Source organism: Dendrobates tinctorius, unplaced genomic scaffold, assembly GCF_039654945.1.
Source record: "Dendrobates tinctorius isolate UK_male_01 unplaced genomic scaffold, ASM3965494v1 ptg000068l, whole genome shotgun sequence".
Lineage (NCBI taxonomy): Eukaryota > Metazoa > Chordata > Amphibia > Anura > Dendrobatidae > Dendrobates > Dendrobates tinctorius.
Genome location: NW_027361736.1, coordinates 1,533,884 through 1,541,112, shown reverse-complemented (window position 1 = coordinate 1,541,112; position 7,229 = coordinate 1,533,884).

Here is a 7,229-nt window from a genome sequence, read left to right as displayed (position 1 = left end):
CAAAGGCTTAATCCCCGGCAGGCCCGATGGTCATTATTCTTTAACCGGTTCGATTTTGAGCTCCATTTCCGTCCGGGTGAAAAGAATCTCAAAGCGGATGCCCTGTCTCGATCCTTTCTGGTCACCGACAACGAGGAGGAGCTTTCACACATTGTGGAGCCAAGCAAGCTCATCGTAGTCGCGCCTGTTAACCTGACTTCCGTGCCCCCCGGCAAGACTTTTGTCCAAGATGATGACAGGAGGCGAGTTCTACATTGGGGTCATGCTGCCAAGTTAGCGGGTCATGCCGGCCTCAAGAAAACATTCTCCCTCATCTCTCGTTTTTATTGGTGGCCTTCTTTGTCTCAGGATGTCCGAAGTTTCATCCTCTCCTGCCCATCGTGTGCCAAGAACAAGGTCCCACGTCAGCCACCCTCCGGTTTTCTGCATCCACTTCCGGTTCCCTCGGCTCCGTGGCAGCATATCGCGATGGATTTTATTACGGATCTACCGCGTTCCTCAGGTCACACGGTCATCCTGGTGGTCGTGGACCGCTTCTCCAAGATGGCCCACTTCATCCCTCTGCCCGGTCTTCCTTCCGCTCCTGACCTGGCGAGAATTTTTATATCTCATGTCTTCCGGATTCATGGCTTCCCCAAGCACATTGTCTCGGACAGAGGGGTTCAGTTTACCTCGCGTTTCTGGAGGGCTCTATGCAAGCTGATGGAGGTAACATTGGACTTTTCCTCCGCTTATCACCCTCAGTCCAACGGTCAAGCGGAACGCACGAACCAGATCCTCGTAGCATACCTCCGACATTTTTCCAACGGCCATCAAGACAATTGGTCCAACTTGCTTCCTTGGGCCGAATTCGCTTTCAACAACCATACCAGCGAATCCTCCGCCAAGTCGCCTTTCTTTACGGTCTACGGTCAACATCCTGGTATGCCTCTGCCGGTACTCCCGACCTCGGGTGTGCCGGCGGCCGATCTTCTGACCGAGGAGTTCTCCAGGGTCTGGCAGGAGACCAAAACCGCACTTAAGCGAGCACGAGACGGGTTCAAGAAGCACGCCGATAAGAAACGCCTAGATTCTCCGCTGTACCACCCTGGGGATAAAGTTTGGCTATCCTCAAAATTTGTTCGTCTCAAAATTCCCTCCTACAAACTGGGTCCCCGCTACATCGGTCCCTTTGAGGTTCTAGCCCGTATCAATGACGTTGCCTACAAGCTGAAACTCCCCGCTTCACTGCGGATTCCTAATTCGTTTCACGTTTCCCTCTTAAAACCGGTCATACTCAACCAGTTTCATGCTTCTACTGGCAGCGCTCCCGCGCCCGTTTCCGCACAGGATGTCTTTGAGGTTAAGGAAATTCTTGCTATGAAACGATCTAGAGGTAAAACTTTCTTTTTAATTGACTGGAAAGGTTTTGGCCCTGAGGAGAGATCCTGGGAACCCCGGGAGAACATTCAAGCTCCCCAGATTTTAGCTAAGTTTCTTTCCGGCCGTGGGAAGAGGGGGCGTAAAAGGGGGGGTACTGTCACGCTCACCGCCGGCTCCACACTCGCCGCCCCCGCCGCGTCCTCGGCTCCTGCTGCCGCCTCTCCCCGCGCTGGGTGCGCCCGCCGCCTCCGGCGTGCTCCCGTGGCGGGCGCGCGCTCACCTGCACGCCTGTCCTCCACCCCGCGCTCTGTCCCGGTGTTCGGTCCGGGGCGCATGCGCACCCTGCGCTCCAGGTCCCACTACAGGCCAAGCCAGGCCTTCTCCCCGCCCTCCTGACCCTGCTGACCTGACCCGGTAACTCCTGCCTCTATAAGAGGCAGCCTCTTCCTCCAGCTCACCGCCTGATCGTCACTTCCTCTCTCTGTGACTCTGGCTCCAGCCCGCCTGCCTTTTTCCCTGCTGCTCTTACCCTTTCCTCGTGCTTCCTGTCTAACCGTTCCTTGTGTTCCTCCCAGTGCCCGCCATCTCGTCTCCGTGTTCAGCCTGTGCCCTGCATCTGACCCGTGTCTTGCTGTTCCAGCCTTGCCTGCCTGTATCCTTCAGCCTCCGTTCCTGGCCTCCAGTCCTGCCGGTTCCAGTCCTGCTCATCCTTCCGCCTGCCCGCTGCACCCTCTACTGTGCACCTCCGTCCTCGGGTACCAGCTGCCGTGGTGAGTAGTTTCCACTGGGCCTGTCCCAAACGCTCCCTGTATAGGGGGTGGTCCACCTGGTCCGCTCGCCCAGGGGAGGTTCGCTTGCCGCGGTCCAGTGGGTTCACCCTTGGGAATCCTTACAACATCCCTTCCCTCCTGGGCCTGTCCAGTACTCACAGGCTATTACACACAGGCCACACACGGTCATCGGTGTCCACATGGGTGCTTCAGGAAGGCAGCACTCATGTGACCTACCCTGGTCATCTTATATGGTCCGTAGCCACACCCACAGCATCACATGGCTATGACCTCATTGCAGGTCCTTTAGATTCACAACCACACACATAGACTTTACCTCAGACATACGCCCCTGGGTGGGTTTGTAGGTGACTGGTTCCACCCATCTCACTAAGCCGCCTGGAAGCTTTCCCTGATACGCTGTAACAAAAACCTCAGCAGTACCTCTGCAGATTAACACACGTTCAAGCTTCCATCCCAGGGCCACCCACCCTGGGATACATAACGGTCATTTACCATCCTGGCGTTCATCCTATCTCCATTACCACAATGGATATACTTGTGTGCATGACCCATACAGTCACCCCTAGCTGTCACAGCTGTCATTGCACCACAGCTCATATAGACAGCTGAGGAGGGGTGATCCTGCTGACAGATTCCCTTTAATCTTCCAAGTATCAATGATAAGTAAACAAGTGCTATGCCTGTATACCGATATTTATATATAAAGTGAAAACACTCATCTGTTTGAGCAGTAATACTAATTTTTCTTTCTCTCTCTCTCTCTTTCTTCCCTTTAGGTGCATTGCAGTTGTTTCTATTGTGCTCTGCCTCTTGTTTTTCCTCTATTACTGCTTTTAATCCGTATTCTGATGTGTTATCTCATCGCGAAACCTGACTGAACATTCCTTTTAGAAGAATGATGATGATCTTTGTAAGAGTTCTTCCAAATTTCACTAATTTACTAATGGTAGCAATAGTAGCTCATTTTTAAAAATTAAAAAAGGAAAAAAAGAACTTAATTGAGAACCATAACTTCAGCTCACGCAGTGTTTAAAATGTAAATATTCAAAAACATCATCACATAGACTTTGGTATTCCCAGCACCACTATTGTTTCTATTGCACCTTACATTTGGATATAACCAGGAAAGAAGCATCTTTTCAAGATCCAAAAATATTCTGCATCCTATGATAGATTTATTCTGTTCTAAAAGCTATAAGTGACGAGAAATTTGTGGACTCCGATGTATCTTTCTGTTTGTCCTTTGTATGGAATGGGGAGAAAAAAAGGTTGATGGACATTTGACTCGTTCTTGCAGCTAGTTTGTATAACAACGCCATAGTGTCCTTTATTTGGTTGGGTGATGAGCGAGGTTCTCTCACTAGCAATTTCAAGTAGACTTGTCGTGAGAAGTCTGTTTCCTCTTCCAACAATTAGGTAGTATAAGAAGAAATCAAGTATACCTGACAATAGTGTAGATTCTTTATTTAGATGGTAGCCACAGAAATCTACTACTATTGCCTAAAGTCTGTATCTGTGCCTGAATTAATCTAGATTATTTGGCCTTGAATGCCGGATGTGAAATTCCATTTTTAAGCAGTCCAAACCCACAGTTTATATTGTTGCATAGCATCTGCTTATGTAGTTATCGACAGATCATTTTACAGTATTCTCAAGACTTCTGACTACTGCTAAACAATCACCCAAGACATCTGCCTACTAATGTGTCCATAAGGATCCCTGTGGGCATCTGCACAAAAGGCAGAAACATTACAAGTATGATTGCCTCTCCACAGCTGCAGCTTGAAGCTCCTCACAGGGGTTATCTTGTATTTTCAAGATCTCTTTATTTTTCTAGTATCTGCACCATGTACAGAATGTGCGCTCTCTCTCACCGGCTAAGATCAGCAGTAAAGAGAGGGAAATAGAGCAGAGCCTTGTAAAATGAATACACAGCTTGCAGAGACTAGCACCGCCCTTGTAAATAACATCACTTGTGAGGGAGGCGCTAGTATTTGCAAGCCAGATATTTGTTTGACAGTGCGCTCTGTTGCTGGCTCATTACTGCTTAACTGAACTGAAAGCGCACACTGTCTTTGTGCACGTTACACAGGGACTAGCCCAGACCCTGAAACGAAGGTCATAGATGACACTTTGTCTTAGGGAGAAGGGTGCAGGGGCTGTGGCAGTGACCGCAGCTTTTGTCCCCTGATGACACTTTGTTTGAGAATCCCAGCATGTACTGGGATTCTGAAACACAGCGTAGTCAAAAATGAAGTAAAGAAAAAAGAAAAGCAGTTAGTGTAGTTAGGGAATTTTATTTCAAGTATATTAGATATTAGTTCAGATTATGGCACTAAATAGATAGGGATTTAGGAGGACCCATATGCCATAGGTCGTGAAGGGGTTAAGATCTACTACATGGTTATGAGACTAAGTTTGGGTCAGGATATCCAAAGTCAGTCTGTGCATTCCAGTCTGTATATAGACTGTGAAATGTGGCAATGAGAACCTTGTCTAATTATTAAATGTTGAAGAACAACACAGCAATTTTTGTTTTTGCATCTGATTGTGAGAAATGAGTAAAAAAGATTATATATTTAGGATTTGAAGCTGCTCTTTGCATGTGATTATCCCTTGTTTGTAAATAGAATGATCAGATTATTTGTGTTTTCTAATATGCTGAGGACTGATTACAGTATTTTACCTCTACCCCATAGTTATTGTGACGGACTCGGCTTCTGCTGAGCCCATTTTCCTTTTAGAGTGGACCCTCTGGGCCGTGGCACCCACCCACCTAGGGCGAGCTGACCTAGTGAGAAACCACCCCCTGTACAGGGAGTGTCAGGGGCAAGACCAAGGGGGTGAGCCACCACGACTGCTGGGACCAGACGGCTGGCTCAGGGGTCACTAGATGAGTGTCTGATGACAAGGACGAGCAGGAAGCAAGACAAGACAAAATGTAAGTGCAAGGTATCATCATTAAGATCTTCAGGATTACACTCAGTGCAAACGTGAAAACAAGCAAAACGTGCAAGGTGCGCGCGTGGGCACGCCAAGGTCCATAGCATAGTATGTGCCAGGAGGCACGCCTAGGTACAGGTAAAGGCACAATGGCATCGGACGCCGGACCACTGGCAATGATCGACATTATCAAGGCATCAGGCTGCGGACATCAGCTCCGGACATCAGGCCGCAGTCATCCAGCTTGCGATCTCTGGCAGCGATCGGCAGGTTCCAGGATCCGGCAGGCAAACCAGGGTTCAGGCAAGGAGGCACGACAGATATCCAGGCATGGACACGCCAAGGTCCAAGGCTAAGTGCGTGTGTAGGGGACATGCCAGGGTTCAAAGCAAGGTGCGTGTGTAGGGGACACGCCAGGGTTCAAAGCGAGGTGTGTGTGTAGGGGACACGCCAGGGTTCACAAAACGAGACAGGGTGCGTGTGTAGAGACACGCCAAAGCACAAGGTAAGACAGAGTGCGTGTGTAGAGACACGCCAAGGCAGAAGGTAACAAAGCAGAGTCCTGCGCGTGCAAAGAGGCATGCCAGGGTCAGGCGAGGCAGAGTCCTGCGCATGCAGAGAGGCACGCCAGGGTCAGGCGAGGCAGAGTCCTGCGCGTGCAGAGAGGCACGCCAGGGTCAGGGTTCCAGGACAGGGTTTGGGCCTGTGCGTGCAAGAGGGCACGACAGGGGACATGGCAAAGCCTGCGCGCACTTTTAAAGAAGCACGGGGAGGTATGCCATGGGCAGGCGAGGCCTGTGCGTGCTATAGAGAGCACGTAGAGCACAGTGCAGAAACAGCGTGAGGTGCAAGGGAGCACAGAGGGAACGGCTGGGGCACTGGCTAGCTGACCACGGGCTGCGGCACTGACAGACGGGCAAGACTCCAGCGAACCCGACTGAGGCATGGCAGGCGACACAGCTGTCACTGACCGACGAGCACGGCTGAGGCACAAGCAGGCGGGCACGGCTAGGGCGGGCATGGCTGAGGCACAAACAGGAGGCTAGGAAGGCCAGGCGCATGCAAAGGGCACACGAAGAAACAGAGCGAGGGAAGACAAGACGAGAAACAAGACAGAGCTTAGGCAGTGTACGGAACCAGGGACGGAAGCATAGGCAGAAACACGGAATCAGGTCAGAGCAAGAACAGAGCTAGCAGCGGAGCGTAGGCCGAAGCCCAGAGCCGGGCCAAAGGAGAACCTTGGGACTAGCCTAGAGACGTGCAAGAGAGCATAATAGGAAAGAGTCTAGCAGCGGAGCTTAGGCCGAAGCCCAGAGCCTTGGGACTAGACATGGAAAAGAGCACAAAAGGAAAAGGAAGGAGGGATGGTGCGTGTGCCAAGGAGCACTACAGAGCACCATAGGAGAGAGCGAGGCAGAGCAAGCAAAGACTGAGACCATAGGGAGGAACAAGGCAGAGCAAGGCACGAAACAAGGCATAGCGAAAACAGGCAAGGCAGAGAATAACAGAAGGACTACAAGTCCAAGCAGGACAAGGACGAACATGGCACAATGGTCAAACATAAGACAAGGCACAGGACAAGAGATGGAGTACGAGCACGGAGTGTGTGCAGAGACGCACGACAGAGCAAAGTGCAAGGGCACAGAATAGAGGGAGCAACCCCACAGACCAAACAGCCATACAGAGAAGCAACACAATACTCAGGCCCTGAGCATAGGAAGGGGCGGTCTGATATAGGGCATAGCACCTCCTCTTCCGGGTCAGGACCAGGGTAGAATTTCCTAGTTCAGATGCTCCAGGATCACAGGGCGCAGTCACATGATCAGGGTTTCAGACATGACGAGATGATCACCGAACCAGACAGTGCAGGATCCTAGGAAGGACACATGATCAGAGTTTCAGACATGATGAGATGATTGCAGAACCAGACAGTGCAGGATCTTAGGAAACGTCACATGATCAATGTTTTAGACATGACGGGATGATTGCAGAACCAGGCAGTGCAGGATCTTAGTAAACGTCACATGATCAAGGTTTCAGACATGACGAGAAGATCACAGAAGGCAAAGCAGAAACGCAGGCATCTTGCAGCACAGCAGATATGAGGTGAGTGCACACTGCTCTAGGGAA